Raw genomic sequence first — 20085 nt, 5'->3', positions numbered from 1 at the left:
TGAAGTGAGACAGGTAGAGATTAGGTGACTTACTCAAAGTCATAAAATTTGTAATTATCCGAGACCAGATTTGAGCTTGTCTTTCTGACTCCAGGGTCACCACTCTATCTAATGTAGATCTAGTTTTATTCCCCACCCAAAGGCTATTTTCTGGCCTAAATGATAATTTATTTTATATCCCATATGATACACCTTTAAGTTCTCTCTCCATTTGGATCACCCCTTAAAGGATATAACCTAATATCTGAGTCTTTGCATTTATTCCCTCTTTTCTCCTCCTTTTTTTTTTCTTTTTCATTTGTCTCTTTACTAAAACTATTTTTTTTCTTTGTGGACATTTTCTTTTTCTTTATTTTTTTTTCTGAGACCATTGGGGTAAAGTGACTTACCCAGAGTCACATATCTAGGAAGTGTTAAGTTTCTGAGGCCAAATTTGAACTCAGGTCTTTTCTATTTCAGGGCTGGTGCTCTCTCAACTGTGCCAACTAACTGCCCTGGAAATTTTCTTTGTGGATACCATGATATATGTGATAGAGAGAGCACTGAACATAGAGTCAAAGGTTATCAGTTCCAGTGCTGGCTAAAACAGTAATTTATTCAGTGATATTATTCAAGGTACAATTTCATAATTAAATTTCAAGGATATTACCATCATCCTAATCACGCTTTCAACAGTTTTATCTTTGATTACTCATTTTCTCTCACCTTCTTCCATGTCCAGTATGTTGTCAAGTATTATCAATTTTACATTTGTAACATCTATGACACTTCTAATTCTACGTTGACACTACCCTAGGTCAGTCCCTAATCACTTCATGCCTGAATTAGTTTGCTTGTTGCATTCTCTGCCATGTGCCTTTCCCCACTGCAGTCTATGCTCCAGTTATCGGCCAAAGTAATCTTCTAAAGTGCAGGACTGACTATAACAATCTCTGACTCCCAGACACCCACAAGATAAGAGGAATTTCTCATCTTCTCCAGGAACAAAACAAAATCCTCTGATGTTTAAAGCACTCCATAATTTGTCTACCATATATACCCATGTACCCTATGATCCAGTGAAATCTGGCGTCTATATTCCTTGAAAATAATCTATCTCCCAAATTTTTCAGTGTCTATCTCTCACTTTTATTGTGTTCTTCTACTCTCTTCCCTAGCAAACGTCTTTCAATTCCCAATTAAATTTCCACTTTCTATAGGAAATCTTTCCTAAATCCATTAAATTATGTCTTTTCTTCACCAATTGCTTCCAATTTATCCTATAAGTATCTTTTTTGTACATGAGTGATTTCATGTCTCCACCATGAGATTTAGAGCTCTTTGAGGAAAGAGTCTATTATTTACCTTACTTTGTATACCCAGCTTTTAACATTGGCCCATATTATATATTACTCGTATATCAACGTGTGTATGCATGCACACACATTCAAACCCACACACACACATACACACACATACATATACATACACACACACATATATATACATGCCACACAAATATATATAGTTTATATTTATACATACTGCATTCCACATATACACAGTATATATGCATATGTATCATATAAATAGGTACTACACATGTATGTAATGTATATATGTATGGATACATAAGTATATGCTTATGTATGTGTGCATGCTGATTACTATGAAGATACGTAATGTAGTAGAAAAAGTAATGTCCCTGAGATCAATATACCTAACTTCAAATGCTAGATTCCTATTAAATTTGCTATGACTTTGGGCTAGTCAATTCAACACACTAGACTGCAATTTAATTTGGAGGAAAGTAAGGGATTTAAATTCCAAATAGCTTCCTTTAAGGCATAATTGATCATATCAAAAATATGTTTATATCAATAGATGCAGAAAAGAACTATTAAAATGAAGTACCCATTCCTATTTAAAAGACACTAGAAATCATAGAAGTGAATAGAACATTTCTTAAAATGATAATTAGTAAAACCAAGAGCAAGCATTATCTGTAATTATATATAATCAAAATAAAACAAAAACAAAATGCTACAAGCATTCCCAATAAGATCAGAAGTGAAACAAAAATTTCTATTATCACCACTTATATTCAATATTGAATTAGAAAACTAAAGACATCACAAAGATAAGAATGGGCAATGAAAAAGAGTATCACTCTTTGGAGCAAATATGTTATACATATAAAACCTAAAGAATCAATTAAAAATTTAATTGAAACAAATTATATTTTAGCAAAGTTGTAGGATATAAAATAAACCTACATAAATCACCAATCTTATTATATATGTTGTTGTTGCTGCTATTCTTTTGTTCAACCATGTCAGACTATTCATGATCCTCTGAACCATAGCATGTCTGACTCTCCATTCATCACCATCTTTTAAAGTTTGTCCATGTTAATGTTCATTATTTCCATGATAGTTTCCATGATATTAATCTATCTCATACTCTGCCATTAGCTTTCACTTTTGACTAAGTTTTCCTAACATCAGGATCTTTTCTGATGAGACTCATCATCTCATAAGGTCAAATTATTTCAGCACTAAAGCTTCAACTTCAGAATATGATTTCTGTGGATAGTCTGAGTTAATTTCTTTATGTATTGACTGATTTGATCACCTTGCTGACTACAGAACATTCTAAAATCTTTTCCCCAGTCCTACAATTAAAAAAAAAAACTGATTCTGTAGCACTCAGTTTTCCTTATAGTCCAATTCTCATAGCTTTATTTTGCTGCTGAAAAAATCATAGCTTTTACTATATAAATCTTTTTTTTTTTTTTGTCAAGGTGACATCTCTGATTTTTACTATATTGCCCAATTCTACCATAATGTTTCTTCCTAGAGCAAGCATCTTTTAATTTCATAGTTGCATTATTCCATTTTTTCTCCCTCTAATTTCCAGGAAGTGATGATCATTGAAAATATTTAACTTTTTTTTTCTTTTCTTTAGGGAAGGGAATTCTTTATTTATTTTTATTGTAAGATTCAAGCCACCTTAAATAAAGTGCTATCAGAGAGCTCTCTCATTGGAGGAAATCCTACCATGCCTTTCTTAAAATGTCTTTCTTTTCCAAATCTAAGTAACATAGTGAACCTGAAATCAGCAAGTCCTACGTTGAAATCAGACACTTTCTAATTGCACATTCTAAGCAAATTGTTACAGCCTCAGTTTCTTCTACATAAAATAAGGCTAAAATTAACTATATTTATCTTCCAGGTTTGTCTTGAGTACAAACTGATATATTTGTAAAAACACTTTGCAAGCTGTATTGGAGTTACATTTTTACTTATTAAGTTTTAATAAAATAGGACACACATATCGACGTAATTGGATGGATACAATATTGCCTGCTAAATGATGTAAAAACATAGAATCAGTTATCCTAGAAGGGGGTAGGAGTAGGGGTTCTTTGTAGGCTAATGCATAGCATAGGTTAGTTTAAAATTTCTCCATTGTATCCCTTTGTCTTCCATCAGTACCCAGGGTGATAGTGATTGCTGGCATGAGCTCCTCCCCACTATCCAGCTGAGTTAATTTGGAGATGTTACCAAAAGCAATAACTCGGTTGGTAAGCAGTCTACCTGACGACATTCCAACAGAGAAGCAAGCTGCCCTACCTGTGCAGATAATAACACAATCTGTGTGTAGACACATGGACAAAGAGGTAGGTTACTCTACCTAGTCTGAACCTGCAGCCCCTATTATAAAAGGAACATCAGACAAGTTTGTGAAGAAACAAGGAAATGATAGTTCTTTTTTTAAAATTTAATTTAATTTTATAATAACTTTTTATTGACAGAACCCATGCCAAGGTAATTTTTTTTACAACATTATCCCTTGCGCTCGCTTCTGTTCCAATTTTTTCCCCTCCCTCCCTCCACCCCCTCCCCTAGATGGCAAGCAGTCCTATATATGTTAAATATGTTGCAATATATCCTAGATACAATATATGTTTGCAGAACCAAACAGTTCTCTTGTTGCACAAGGAGAATTGGATTCAGAAGGTAAAAATAACCCGGGAAGAAAAACAAAAATGCAAATAGTTTACATTCATTTCCTAGTGTTCTTTCTTTGGGTGTAGCTGCTTCTTACCATCAAAATGATAGTTCTACAGTCAGAAATACAGATGAGCTAATTTAAGGTTTCTCTCAAAATTCATTATATCAGTGTATATATGGATGTGATATTGTGGATACTGACATACACACAAGCATACACTCATATGTGTATGTACACATCCATCTGAATATGTATCCATATAATCATATACATATATATCTACATAAAATGTTTATATTGGTGTATAGATAGCTACAAAACATATTTATATACATATCATTTCACATTAACACAAATTAATTTATTAATGCCAGTGTGTTTATGTTTGTAAATACTCCATAAATATAGATGGCAATGTCATAGCTATCTATTTATTTATCCTACATGATCCAAACACAATTGTGGCCAGAGAGAAATATCAAATTCAACAAGTTGCTGTGGTGAGCTTTTTCTTCTCAAAACGCAGCCAGGTGATAAAAGTTCAGATCTTTTACTATCTCCAATATAGCCCGGTTAGCTTAGAGGCCAATCTCTCTGCTTGGTTCCAAGAGCTCTCTCCGAATGTTGCCAAATCCAAAGGTCTGGTCCTTCAGCCTCTGCCTCTACTTTCTTCAGCCTCCAGCCAGCTCCAACTCTTCATGTCATTCCAGTGAAATCTTGACTTGTAGCTTCTTACTCTGAAGAACTCTCCGACTGGCCCATTGGCCTATTTATGCTCCTTCCAGAGAGAGGGATTATGGGTTTTCTCCCATAGTGCTCTCTGGCCCAAAGAGCTTCAAGAGAGGTATGAACTCATTGAACTCCAATGAGTAAAGGTGTGAACACAAGCCTTGTATTGATTAGTTCTACTTAGTACCTAGTTTCAGGTTCTGGCCAAAACATCTTCTTGTAAGATTAGATCAACTCTAATTAGTTAGCAGTTAGTAAGGATTCCAACATCTCCCTCTTTCTTTTGTTTTAAAACATAGGGGGTTTCTGAGGGGGTACACATAAATCCATCAATATGGACCAGAACTTTGTAACAGATATACATGGTATACATAAATCCATCAATATGGGAGGCATTATACATAATTTACATAAGCACATAGCAATATAACACAGGCTAGTAGTAATGTAACAACATAAATCAACCTGAAAATTTACACATGTCCATAAGTCCTAGAAATAGTCCATAAGCAATCCATTGTCCATTAGTTCATGTGCCAGGAATCTAATAATTCCTGTAAGCTCTGAAGTACTGCAAAAAGTCTCATCAACAATTTTTCATCTCAGGGAACCCAATGATTTCTGAAGATTTTAAGAGTCCTTTTGACAGTCTCATTGTCAGCCATCTGATTCTTTCTTCATCTGTGGAAATATAAGCAGATCCTCTTCCCCAAGCAGTTAATCTAATTCCCTTCTATTTACCAAGTTTGGGATTTCTCCTCATCATCTGGTAATTACATTGGAGTTGTTTGCATTGGATATTGTCTTGTTGTCTTAAAAGGCCTGTATTCTTCCCAACTGTAATCCTGATTGCTTTTCTGTTGGTTGATGACATCAGGGTTCTGAATTTCTAAAGTCTCTCTGGGTGTAACCTCAGCTGCTATCATGCCCCACCTGTCCTTTGATTGATACTTTAGAGCTGGGCCCTGCCTCTCATTCCTCTGGATCAATATACATTTAGAGGCCCAGTGAAAGCCTCGGTTACATTTTGGACATGGAGTTTTGGGTTTTCTCTCACCCTGTTTTCTCACTCTATCTCCATATCTACGATGAGCTCTCAAATGTCCAAATTTTCCGCACTGAAAACATCGACGAGTTTCTCTAGAATTCCTCTGCCAAGAAGGACCTTGTCTTTCCATGTTCATCATAGTTTGGGCATAATAAGCATTTGTGCCCACTGTGGCACAGCGTCTAATGATTTCTTCTAAAGGAGCATTTTTGTCTAGCCCCCATATAATTCTCTTGCAAATCTCATTGGCATTTTCCTTAGCCAAATATCTAGTCATTATTTCTGTTGCTGCATTGTCTCCAATGGTTCTTATTACAGCTGTTTGTAAACGTCCCACAAAATCTGCAAAAGGTTCATTGGGACCTTGCTCTATTTTTGTGAAAACATTATTTCCATCTTTCTGTCCAGGGAGAGAATTCCAAGCTTTTATTGCAGCCTTAGAAATTTGCTCATACACTGTTATGGGATAATAAATCTGTTCTGAACTCTCTGCATACTGACCTTCACCAGCTAGTTGGTCAAAAGCAACTTGTACAATAGCTCCTGTTTGCCTATTGCGTTGGGCTTGAATCCTACATAATTCATGAAACTCCGAAAGCCACAATAAATTTTGTCCCGGTTCTAGACAAGTTTTCGTTATGGATTTCCAGTCATTCGGGGTTAGGATTTCATAAGACAAATTATCTAGTAACATCTTCACATAAGATGATGTAGCCCCATAAAGAGTGCAACCCTTTTTCAAATCTTTAATTTTTCCCAAATTAAAAGCAGTGTATTTTCTCTCTTTTTGACCTGAGGAGTTGAGCTCTTCAATCACAGGATATGCATTTATAAAATCAGATATATCTTCTCCTTCATTTTTTGCTTTAATTAATGCTTTTTCTAATCTTGTCAAATTCTGCTTTACAGGAGAAGCTGACTGTGTTTCTGTCTCTCTCCCTCCCCCTTGTTCCACCCATGAAGGGTTCATTGTGGGGGGAGGGTCATGAGATGTGGAATCACCTAATTCCTCCTGCTGTGAAGTATCATACTCAGAATTGTAATTAACTCCATTCTCATCTGATTCGTCCTCCTTTTCACCTAGTAAAGTTGGCTTTTCTTCCTCCTGTACTTTCCTTTTCATCATTCTATCACTTAAATAACTTCTTATAGCCAATTGTATTACATTATATGTATTAATTATTGAGTTAGGCCCATTTTTATCATAGAATTGACAAAGATCCTCTCCAACTAATTTCCAGGAAGTGATGATCATTGAAAATATTTAACTTTTTTTTTCTTTTCTTTAGGGAAGGGAATTCTTTATTTATTTTTATTGTAAGATTCAAGCCACCTTAAATAAAGTGCTATCAGAGAGCTCTCTCATTGGAGGAAATCCTACCATGCCTTTCTTAAAATGTCTTTCTTTTCCAAATCTAAGTAACATAGTGAACCTGAAATCAGCAAGTCCTACGTTGAAATCAGACACTTTCTAATTGCACATTCTAAGCAAATTGTTACAGCCTCAGTTTCTTCTACATAAAATAAGGCTAAAATTAACTATACTTATCTTCCAGGTTTGTCTTGAGTACAAACTGATATATTTGTAAAAACACTTTGCAAGCTGTATTGGAGTTACATTTTTACTTATTAAGTTTTAATAAAATAGGACACACATATCGACGTAATTGGATGGATACAATATTGCCTGCTAAATGATGTAAAAACATAGAATCAGCTATCCTAGAAGGGGGTAGGAGTAGGGGTTCTTTGTAGGCTAATGCATAGCATAGGTTAGTTTAAAATTTCTCCATTGTATCCCTTTGTCTTCCATCAGTACCCAGGGTGATAGTGATTGCTGGCATGAGCTCCTCCCCACTATCCAGCTGAGTTAATTTGGAGATGTTACCAAAAGCAATAACTCGGTTGGTAAGCAGTCTACCTGACGACATTCCAACAGAGAAGCAAGCTGCCCTACCTGTGCAGATAATAACACAATCTGTGTGTAGACACATGGACAAAGAGGTAGGTTATTCTACCTAGTCTGAACCTGCAGCCCCTATTATAAAAGGAACATCAGACAAGTTTGTGAAGAAACAAGGAAATGATAGTTCTTTTTTTAAATTTAATTTTATTTTATAATAACTTTTTATTGACAGAACCCATGCCAAGGTAATTTTTTTTTACAACATTATCCCTTGCGCTCGCTTCTGTTCCGATTTTTTCCCCTCCCTCCCTCCACCCCCTCCCCTAGATGGCAAGCAGTCCTATATATGTTAAATATGTTGCAGTATATCCTAGATACAATATATGTTTGCAGAACCAAACAGTTCTCTTGTTGCACAAGGAGAATTGGATTCAGAAGGTAAAAATAACCCGAGAAGAAAAACAAAAATGCAAATAGTTTACATTCATTTCCTAGTGTTCTTTCTTTGGGTGTAGCTGCTTCTTACCATCAAAATGATAGTTCTACAGTCAGAAATACAGATGAGCTAATTTAAGGTTTCTCTCAAAATTCATTATATCAGTGTATATATGGATGTGATATTGTGGATACTGACATACACACAAGCATACACTCATATGTGTATGTACACATCCATCTGAATATGTATCCATATAATCATATACATATATATCTACATAAAATGTTTATATTGGTGTATAGATAGCTACAAAACATATTTATATACATATCATTTCACATTAACACAAATTAATTTATTAATGCCAGTGTGTTTATGTTTGTAAATACTCCATAAATATAGATGGCAATGTCATAGCTATCTATTTATTTATCCTACATGATCCAAACACTATTGTGGCCAGAGAGAAATATCAAATTCAACAAGTTGCAGTCCCATTTCTAACACATTCTGACAGTGCAACAATGTTCACGTTGCATATCCTTTCACTGCCCTAAACAATTCTCTGATTGTTTCCAGATACATAAATTGAGAGAGAAAAGGATGAAAAGGAGAGACAGAGAGAGAGAAACAGAGAGACAGAGACAGACATAGAGAGACAGAAACAGACACAGAGAGAAGACAGACACAGAGAGACAGACAGAAAGAGTGCTGTTCTGGGGAATTATGATGCATATAAAGGAGATACATTAGAGAGTTTGGGAGCATTCTATTTCTGGTGCCATTTACTTAACCACACGATTTAGAGAAACCTTTTTTCAACTGCGTCTATCACTAAAATTCTGGCTATTTTCACAAAGTGTTGAATTAAGTTCAGATACTTCTCTTTGATCTATTCACATCTGTAAAAGCCCAATGACAGACCATTCAGTAAGGGGAAATGCCTTAGGATCACTTTTCAGTCTAAAGCTTTATGAGAAACACATCTTAATCCATCATCTTTTTAATGTATTGTTGAGTTTTTGTTTGTTTGTATGTTTGTTTCTCCCCAGTTAGTGGTAGACATTGGAATTCCAACCATGGCAGAACAATTAAGAGAATTCCTGGTGTCATAATTCTAGGGCAAGTGTTATATTCAAGCAAGCACCAATAGTACAGGAAGCAAGGAGTGACATTTAGGTTCAACTCTCTGAAGTTCTGCCAAGAGAATCTGAAATAAGGACAAATCTGGCATGATTCTGCTTTGGGGTATGAATAGAACAAAGAGAGAAGCCAAAGCTGACTTAAGCTATTTTGAAAACAGTTCCAGTTGTCTAGCCTATTCAAAAAGGTTTGTCTTTTGGTTAGCCCCAGGAAAAAGTCTGATAATTTCCACACATACTTCATAGTTTTTTCAATGCACAGAATCACATTTCTCTTCTTAATAGGTCTGTGCATTACCAAACTTTCTTTGTGTAGATGCATCAAGATGGAATAAAGGGAAGGAACAAAGAGAAAGAGGTTAAGGAAAGAAAGAAAAATGCATCAAGATGGAATAAATGGAAGGAATGAAGAGAAAGAGGTTAAGGAAAGAAAGAAAGAAAACAGAAAGCATTAAGTGCTCAGTATCTTAAGTATTCTCTCTCTCTCTCCTCTATAAATATGATTTTATCCTCCCAACCATGGATGGTAAATACTATTTTGAAGTTGAAGAAACTGAAACTAACTCAAATAGAGGTTAACTTGTCCAGGGTCACCAAACTAGTTAAGTATTTCAGGCTGGATTTGAAATTGCATGACCACTCTACAGCTGAATCTCCAAAAAAAAAAAAAAAATGCTTCAAGGTGCTCAGAAAAAGGAAGCATTTTAAGACAACTAATTGGTTAAAAAAGGAGACTATGTTTATAAAATATTTTTTCTGAAAATTATATAGCAGAATCTAATATGATTAATATTCATTTTAATATTTAGGCATATATGGTGCATACATAATGCATATTAATATATGTATATCCCAGTTTTCTCACATCCCCTCCAACATTTATCATTATCCTTTTTTGTCCAAACCAATCTGAGAAGTGCTAGATGGTATTTCAGAATTGTTTTAATTTGCATAACTCCAATCAATAGGGATTTAGAGCATTTTTTCATATAAGTATAAATGCCTTTAATTTCATCATTTGAAAATTATCTTCATATTCTCTGACCATTAATCAATCGGGGAATGATAATTATAATGTATTATATTAATGCATTGTTGGTGGAGTTGTAAAATGATCCAACCATTCTGGACAGCAATTTCAAACTATGCCCAAAGGGCTATAAAACTATGCATACTCTTTGACCCAGCAGTGCCATTACTGGGTCTGTATCCCAAGGAAATCCTAAAGGAGGGAAAAGGACCACATGTGCAAAGCCATTGGTAGCAGCTTTTTTTGTGGTAGCAAAGAATTGGAAAAGGAGTGGATGTCCATCTATTGTGAATGGCTGAATTAGGTAGTGGAATATTGTTCTATAAAAATGATAGAGAGGCTGATTACAGAAAGATCTGGAAAGATTTAAATGAACTGATGTTGAGTGAACAAGCAGAACCATGAATACATTGCACATAATAACAGCAAGAATGTGCAAATATAAACTATGAAAGACTTGCTTCTTAGTAGTTCACTTATTCAAAGGAATCACAATAGACTTTGGATAGAAAATGCCATCTGCAAACAGAGAAAGAACTAAGAAGACTGAATGTAAATCAATACAATGTATGTTCACTTCTTTTTTCTGTATTTTTATCTCTCCCATGTTTTTTTTTTTCCATTTGCTCTGATTTTTCTGTCCCAACATAATTCATAAAACAATGTGTGTTTTTTAAAAATAAACTAAAACGTCTATATCTATGCATGTATACATAAGGATACATGATATCTATTTTTTCATAAGATTTAACATTAATTCATATTAATGGCTTTGTCAATATCAGCTGTCATATTGTTATTCATATATATTTCAAAGTAAATGAAATAGATTCAATCCCTATCTCATTTATCATAAAGGAAAGATACTGACCACAAACTGTGCCCTTATTTTTAGTCTAAAATCTGGCAAATGGGTTTCGTTAGACGATGGAACTACACAAAAATTTGTGGGGAATTCAGTAAAACTCTGAATGCTCAATTCCTACAAACTTTTGAAGAATCTTTATGTTAAGGTGATATAGAACATACTCAATGACACCTTGCTATTTTCTTTTCCAAATATTTCATTTTAAGTAAAGAGAACCATAGCATCACAATTGTAATTCCATTTTGATTAGTCAGCTTAGAATGCAATATGTTTGATATTAATGTATTAATTCTGGTAAAATACAGAAAACATGTGCATGCACTCCCACACATTTTGTTTTCTTCAAACCCAATGGACAATGTCCTATCTACATTCCTAACTTCAGAACAGATGATGAATTGATTCATAATCTCATCAGAGTGAACCTATTCTATGAAATTTTAACATTTTATGAGTACTCTGTTAAATGAGGTGTGAGGGCTTTTCAAAATCCCCCCTTCACCTGCAACCCACTAATCAACAGGAAACAGATGGGCTCATCCAGGAGTTTAATCAAACACTTAAGCAGATGTGAAGGAGATTCATCACCAGTCAACCAAGACATCGAAATACATCATCACTGTTTATTTTTCTTGCCTGTTTTGACACTTGTCAATCATCAACATTACTCTCTCTTTGGAAAAATTCAACCAGATGTACCCCAGGATTTGGTTGACTTTAATTAGGAAATTTTAACAAGATACACAGGACTATTTCTATGAACAGTAAAATTAATTATATTGTTCAAATTCAAAAATCAAATGATATAAGGGAATGTAGTCATATTAGGGAAAATGGGAAGCCTTGCTTTTTTATAGGTAAAGGATGATATCAAGATGATGCTGACTTTTGTAGAGAAATTAGTTCATCCATCTTTCCATATATATCGATTAAGTAGTGATGGACCAACATACCCTGAAAATCAAAATAAGTGTAGTATCAAGAACTGGAACAATGATTTAATTGAGCTCAAAAATATTCCCTACAAAGGCAAGTTGGTACCATCTCTATAAAATAGAGACTAAATATTGGACTAAAATATTGGAATATTGACTATTTTGTTTAAGGACACATAAAGAGGTATGTAGATGCTTTAAAAATCAAATCAATTAAAATTAATGATTTTGAAATAAACTTTCCTTTATACTTGACAAGCTCTTACTTTCTACCTCCGTACCTATTTCTTTCACTGGAGAGATATCATTTAAATGAATAAATGTTGTAAAGAAAAAAAAAAGAAAAACAACAAAACAACAAATTCTCATTGGCCATAAATATGTATCTCTTTTTGCATATTTGGTCCATAAACTCTCTGTCAAGTGAACAGCCTTTTTTATTATCAGTAATAGCAGGTCAATACTATGAAAAAATCAAAATCACTGAAATTTTGCGAAATTTAAAATGAAATAATCAAATTGTGCTGTATATCCATCAGTTGAAAAATTGAAATAATAGAAAATTACAAATTTTGGGTTAGTTGGGGAACATTTGTGTGTGTGTGTGTGTGTGCGCGCGTGTGCGTGCACATTTTTAGATGAGGAATGGGGAATGAGGGGTGGGGAAATTTATTTTTCTGTCAAGGGCCATTTGTACTTTTAAAAATTATTTGTGGATCATGCAAAATTATCAACTTATAGAACTCAAGCAATGGGAAGTTGTTATACATTGTTTTTAGCACATCATTATCTGTGGTTGCCTTAACAAATGATTTTGTGGGCATTATAAGTTTCTCGCCCCTGTTTTGAATGATTTCTTGGATAAATTGTTAAGCCATTTAGGAAATCAATTTAAAATGACACCTGAAAGCTATAACATTTCATATTCTTTAATTGTTATATTCATAGTTGCAAAGATTTGTACACAGATATATTAAGCATTATTTCTGCAGATGATATTGTTTTAGTGATTGGGGATATAGACTCACAAAAAAAAAATGAAATGAAAAGTAATGAAAGCATCTTCTCTTTTACTATTTACTTCCTAGAGGAGAGAGTGCTACCCATCAGGGCTTTGAAGAAATTTAGAGTTTTCAAAAAGAAGAGTAGATAAATGAGAATATTCAGGCTTACATGAGGAAAGAAAGAGATAGAAAACCTACTTGAGGAACAATTAGGAAGTCAATATAATATAGTAACATGAAACATATGATAAAAATGAATGTGCCATCTGGCCATAAAGATAGGTCAGAACCAACTTATTAGTGACTTTAAATGCCAAATGGTGTCTTCCATATTTTATGCTTGAGTCACTGGAGGGGCACTGACACTCCCTGGATAAACAAATTGTCAAGTCAGATTTCTATTTAAGGAATATCTATTTGGGAGATGTGGAAACATGGATTGGAGAGATGAGAGACTCAATAAAGGCAAGATGAGATGGAAACGTTGTCCCTGTCTAGTAAGAGATTATGAGGATGACAGTAATATCAAGAAACAGGGGACAGACTTCACAGATATGTGAGAAATAGAATCAAGTATTTCTATGATAATGCCATTTAACCTCAAGATATTTTAGTGGGTTTTGTTTTGTTATATATTGCTTATTGATTATAATTACTGATGTCCTATTCACTGCTATTAGAAAGATACTAAGATATCAATAGTAACTTGAAAATATCAAAAATCATATTTGACATTTATATGGTGTTTTAAGGTTTAGAAAGCTTTTCATTTATAATAAATATTGTAGTAATAATAACAATAATAGAAGTCATAGTAATTATAACTCCAGCAACAATAGTATCTTTCTAATTTTCACAAGGGATTCATACGGCATTATTATAATGCTATTCGAATTATCTTTTTGCTAAAGGTCAGATTCTCTTTATCTGTGGCCCTATTTTAAGGGACTTGTATAGAATGAATATTCAACTGTGTTCCAAGATTTTTTTTTTCCTCTGGTTTACCTGGGGTAATGTAATAAAAGAGAAAAAAAGCCAAGCATGAAATCTGGGAAACTGGTCTTAAATTATGGCAAATTTGCTTATTATCTTTTCAATTTTCTTAAACCTTTTTAAAGTAAGTTGGTTAGATATTGGGGTAGATCTTAACTTGAGATCCTTTAAGTGTATATATGTATTTGATAATTTAAAAAGGAGTTTCTTTATGATTTTATGTGTTTTTTTTTAATTCAATAACAGTCCCAAGAAAAGAACTGAATCGCAAATGTTACTTTTTTTAAAGTAATGTTTGAGGTAATTTTGGTTCATAGTTCAAAATGTATATCAAACTGGAATCATCTGGAGCCCCTAGCTTATGAGAGAGCAAGATAGTAGAAAGAAGAATCAAGTTCATTTTGTATAATCAGAGGGTTATTTGGTGAGCTAGGAAGGGAAACAGAGGCATTGAAGAAAGTTTGTACAAAACGACTGCTCTTTTCTTTCCCTCCATTGATATCTATAAATGATAGTTTAGAAATGTTTCATACTATCTAGAGGATTTGGTACAGTCAGTTTGGAATATCTAAAGTTGCTCAAGGTAAATTTATGATGTAGGTATTTATATCTCTGAAACTAAAAAAAAAAAAAAAATACGATCTAGGGCTTAATTTATTGTTTGTTATTTGCCTAAATTTAAGAAACTGATGGAGATAATGTTAAGAACTCAGTGTCTTACTGGACACATTTACCAGTAAACCCCTGACTGTGTCAGTCACTGTTCTCTGTATAATTATTTGTCATTCTTAGAATGTATTATTGTAAATTGAATAATGTACTCCAGATGTATTATGAGTACTGTTGGGAACAGTACGACAATTAATTCTCCCATGGATGCATATTAAAATAAAAATTCTAACATAAGAAATTGAATAGAGCTGTAAGGAGATTACAACTGAATTTTCCTTTGCAATAACTTGATTTCGCAGAGGTGTTTTGTTTAGCAACAATAAAAATCAAAGATCAGGATTGTACAATATCTGGGAAAAAATGACAATTCTACTGGCCCATTAAGTAGGTTACATAATCAAGATATTAGATAAATAGAATGAGAAATAGTAGTTAAAGCCTAGGCAGAGACAAAGAGTGAATAATGTGGTAGATGAGCATAAAGAAGGAGAACTAATGATATAGTTACTTTCAAGAAAAGCTACCATGTGAGAAGGTTTAATCAATCTCACTTTATATAAAAATAATGTCCTAGGTTCAAAATTATCAGAAAATAAATGTACATTTATTTTCTCTTGCTTTCTCTTGATGCCACTTCTAACCATCCATACTTCCTCATTGAATCATGAATGTATTCTTGATCTTTCTATAACTATAATACTACAACACATGCCCCAAGGTGCATGGATTTAAGAATGCCACTGTTGCTTAACTGCAACCCAGCATCTAAGGACCATCCAATTTGTGGAAGCTCATTACTATTTGGGAACAGGCCAGTTTTGTTTTTGTTTTGTTTTGTTTTGTTTTTTGGCCATAATAACTCTCTATGATGATTAGTCTTAAATGGATTTCAATCTAGACAAGTGAAAGGAGAAATTAATGGATAAAATCATAAATCTTTGAAGGACTGAAGAAATACTTGGCTAAATCCACTAGTGAGTTGGTCATTGAAGTAGATTACTGAAGAGAAAGAAGGAACTCAGATGCACAGCAGGAAGAATATATCTACCAAGAAGGGGAAATTGACATTATTTTGTCAGTTACCATCATTACTTAGAAAGTGTTAAACTAGGGTTATAGTTCCCTTTATCAGGAAATCTTCCCTTGCTATTCAACTGATTAGTTGTCTTCCTTGGGCTTATTAGAAATCTTGTATTTGAAAATCTAAGTAGTTATCTTTGAAAAACAATGTCATTTGCTTTATTGAAAATAGAATCAATCTGTAGGCCTAAGGACATTTAGGTATAAACATGCAAATAAAAATCACCTTTATTCTAGTGTCTTAACTTATCAACACTTTATATTAATAATATTCTTATTGATTTTTTTTTTTACTTACTGGAACCTTGTCCCTGGTTTTTTATGCTTTGATTGGTGATGATGCATATTTTATCCTTATCACATTGAAAGAGTAAGAGAAATTGAGATATATAAACAGAAAGTAGCAACTGCTGTCAATAGCTTTAAGATGTACAATTGTTTCTATTCTACCTTGAAAATATTTGTTGAAAGCCTGTCAAAATGTGGAGGGATCAAGTGTATGGGCTATTTTTGCTTAACTGTTCTGTATAAAAACTGATGATTTAGCTTGTATTGACAGGAGAGGAACTTGACTGTCACTAAATACCAAATTTTGGCAGAGAAACATACTTTTAGGAAGTCTGAATATTGGTGGTGTTTTCTTTCAATGGTTGTGTTTGTAGTCCCTATGTTATTTGTCCCTGGATATATATTTTTTTTTTCCATTGAAGACGTTGTTTTCTGAGATTTTATGTATAGTCTAGCTGTTGTTTTGCTTTCAAAAATATTCAATTCTTTGTGACTCCATTTGCCAAAGTTATTGAAGTGGTTTGTCATTTTGTTTTCCAGCTCATTTTACAGATGAAGAACTGAGTTAAACAGGAATAAGTGACTTCACTGAAGTCATGTAGCTGGTAAGTTTCTGCAGCTGGATTTGATGAAACTGATTCTTTGATTGCAAGTCCAATGCTTTATGAACTATTCCATCCAGCTATTTCACAAAGTACATGACAAGACTAAGTTCTCAGTCTGTGACAAAGCCAGCCAGTATCTGCATTCTTGACAATATCATCTGAGCATCGCCTTCATATCAAATGAATAGCACATGGAAAGCACTTCACAAAACTTCAAATGCTATATAAATACTAGCCATCTAATACCTTACTTTGAACAGAGGTCTCAGTTCTCATCTGAAAGATAAAGGAAGATATTTATTTTATTTTAAATTATTATTATGATTAGAATTCCAATTATTTGGGTATCTGAGTTGGAGTCATGGAATTCATATGATACATTTATGTTGTCTACAACTATTAGTTATTATACTAATTCTGCCTCAAAGAGATGTTTAGAATAATCATTTATCCAATAGATATTTTTTGTTTGTTTGTTTTGCACCATAGTCATTGTTTCACAATTTTTCCTTTTGGAATTTAAGTCCAAAAAGTGATTATTATTGTTGGTTATTAAGATTATTGGGCAGGGGGAGGCAATATAGAGCATAATAAAGCTAATCTTAGAGCAAGGGAAACAAGCTAACTTTCTACTTTTTAAACGGAATTGTTGTGTGATTCAAGGCAAGGCTCTTAGATTTTCATTGTTGTTGGTGATGTATATATGTCATATAGACAGATAAATGGACAGATTACCAAAGACAGATAGATGAGAAATTGGTAGATCAATAAAACTACCAGGCTATAAGACAGTATTTATCTTCAAGGAATTTATTTATTAATGAGGGAAACAGAGCATTAAAGTGAGTGAAGAGATGTAAGTTACAGAGAAGGTACTGACCTACATTGGTAGAAGTAATTTCCTCACATAGAAGATTTCTATGTCAATGAAATCACAGTTCCAGTCCTTATTCTCTATGCTAAATATTGCACTGAAAAACTATCCATTAAATTTTTATTCTAATTCCTTAACATAGTATAAAAGTGATGCTTGCTCTTGACCACTATGTCAGTAATACACAAACATTGGTAGGTACTATTATTCCAGAAAGATTTCAAGAGCCAATCTAGGGATAACCTGTTTATCATCAGACTAAACTACAGGACTGAATATTAACATAAAATTATATAATGATGCTTTTTTTTGGCTTGATTTGGTATAAAACAAATGAGAATAAATATCAAAGATGATTTGTATTCCCCAAGAGATAGGATGGAGTGGGACATTTCTTCAAAAAAAAAAAAGGGGGGGGGATTTAAGTGTAATTGCTATCAGATTTAAGAATTTGAAAGTTATTAGAAGTCAAATATTCATCCCATGTGACCCCATCTTAATCATGATCTCAGATTTTAATTATTTCCCAAATTGCATTATTTCTTTTTTTTAATTATCATATCTTTTTATTTACAAAACCTTTGCATGGGTAATTTTTCAACATTTACCCTTGCAAAACCTTCTATTCCAAATTTCCCTCTCCCTTTGTACCCTCTCCCCTAGATGGCAGGTCGTCCAAGATATGTTAAATCTGTTAAAGTAAATGTTCAATCCTATATATATATATATATATATATATATATATATATATATATATATGTATGTATGTATGTTAAATCTGTTAAAGTAAATGTTCAATCCTATATATATATATATATATATATATATATATTATATATATATATATGTATGTATGTATGTTAAATCTGTTAAAGTAAATGTTCAATCCTATATATATATATATATATATATATATATGTATGTTAAATCTGTTAAAGTAAATGTTCAATCCTATATATATATATTTATATATTTATACAGTTAGCTTGCTGCACAAGAAAAATGGATCTAAAAAGAAATAAAAAAACCTGAGGAAAAAAATAAAAATGCAAGCAAACAATAATAGAAAGAGTGAAAATTTTATGTTATGGTCTGCACTCATTTCCCACAGTTCTTTCCCTAGGTGAAGATGGCTCTTCACTACTGGACAATTGGAACTGGTTTGAATCATCTCATTGTTGAAGAGATCCATATCTATTAGAATTGACTTTCATGCAGTCTTCTTGTTGCCATGTATAATGATCTCCTGGTTCTGCTCATTTCACTTAGCATCAATTCATATAATTCTCTCCAGTACTCTATGAAATCATCCCATTGGTCATTTCTTACAGAACAATAATCTTCCATAACATTCATATACCACAATTTATTTAGCCATTATCTAATTGACAGGCATCCATTCAGTTTCCAGTTTGTAGCAACTATAAAAAGGGCTGCCACAAACATTTTTGCACAGATAGGTCCCTTTTCCTCCTTTATGATCTCTTTGGGATATGAGCCCAGTAATAACACTGCTAGATCATAGTTCCAATCTGCTCTCCAGAATGGTTAGATATGTTCATAGTTCAAAGAAGAGTGTATCAGTGTTCCATTTTTCCCACATTCCTGCTGACATCCATCATTATCTTTTCCTATCATCTTAGGCAATCTCAGAGGTGTGTAGTGGTATCTCAGAATTGTCTTAATTTGCATTTCTCTGATCAATAGTGATTGGGAGCACCTTTTCATATGATTAGAAATAGTTTTTATTTCTTCATCTAAAAATTGTCTCTTCATATCCTTTGACCATTTATAATTGAAGAATGGCTTGATTGCTCATAAATTTGATTCAGTTCTCTTGAAAGAAAAAAAAAAGTTTTATCTGTTTATTGCTTCCCTTCTAATGTCTGCATTACTTTTGTTTGTACAAAAACTTTTTAATTTAATATAATCAAAATTGCCTATTATGTGATCAATAATTATTTCTAATTCTTCATTGACCACAAATTTCTTCCTCCTCCACAGGTCTGAGAGGTAAACTATTTCATGTTTTCCTAATTTGTTTATAATATTCTTTATGCCTAGATGATGAACCCATTTTAACCTTATCTTGGTATAGAGTGTTAAGTGTGGGTCAATGCCTAGTTTCTGCCATACTAGTTTCCAATTTTCCCAGGGGTTTTTGTCAAATAGTGAATTCTTATTCCAAAAGCTGGGTCTTTGGGTTTGCCAAATACTAGATTGCTATATTATTGACTATTTTGTCCTGTGAACCTAACCTATTCCACTAATCAACTAGTCTATTTCTCAGTCAGTACCAAATGGTTTTTGATGACTGCTGCTTTATGATATGATTTTAGATCTGGTAGAGCTAGGCCAACTTCATTTTTTTTCATTAGCTCTTTTGAAATTCTTGAATTTTGTTCTTTCAGATGAATTTTGTTGTTATTTTTTCTAGGTCAGTACATTAGTTTCTTGGAAGTTTGATTGGTAAAGC

Source organism: Antechinus flavipes, chromosome 2, assembly GCF_016432865.1.
Source record: "Antechinus flavipes isolate AdamAnt ecotype Samford, QLD, Australia chromosome 2, AdamAnt_v2, whole genome shotgun sequence".
NCBI lineage: Eukaryota > Metazoa > Chordata > Mammalia > Dasyuromorphia > Dasyuridae > Antechinus > Antechinus flavipes.
Note: the sequence above shows the minus strand (reverse complement) of the source record.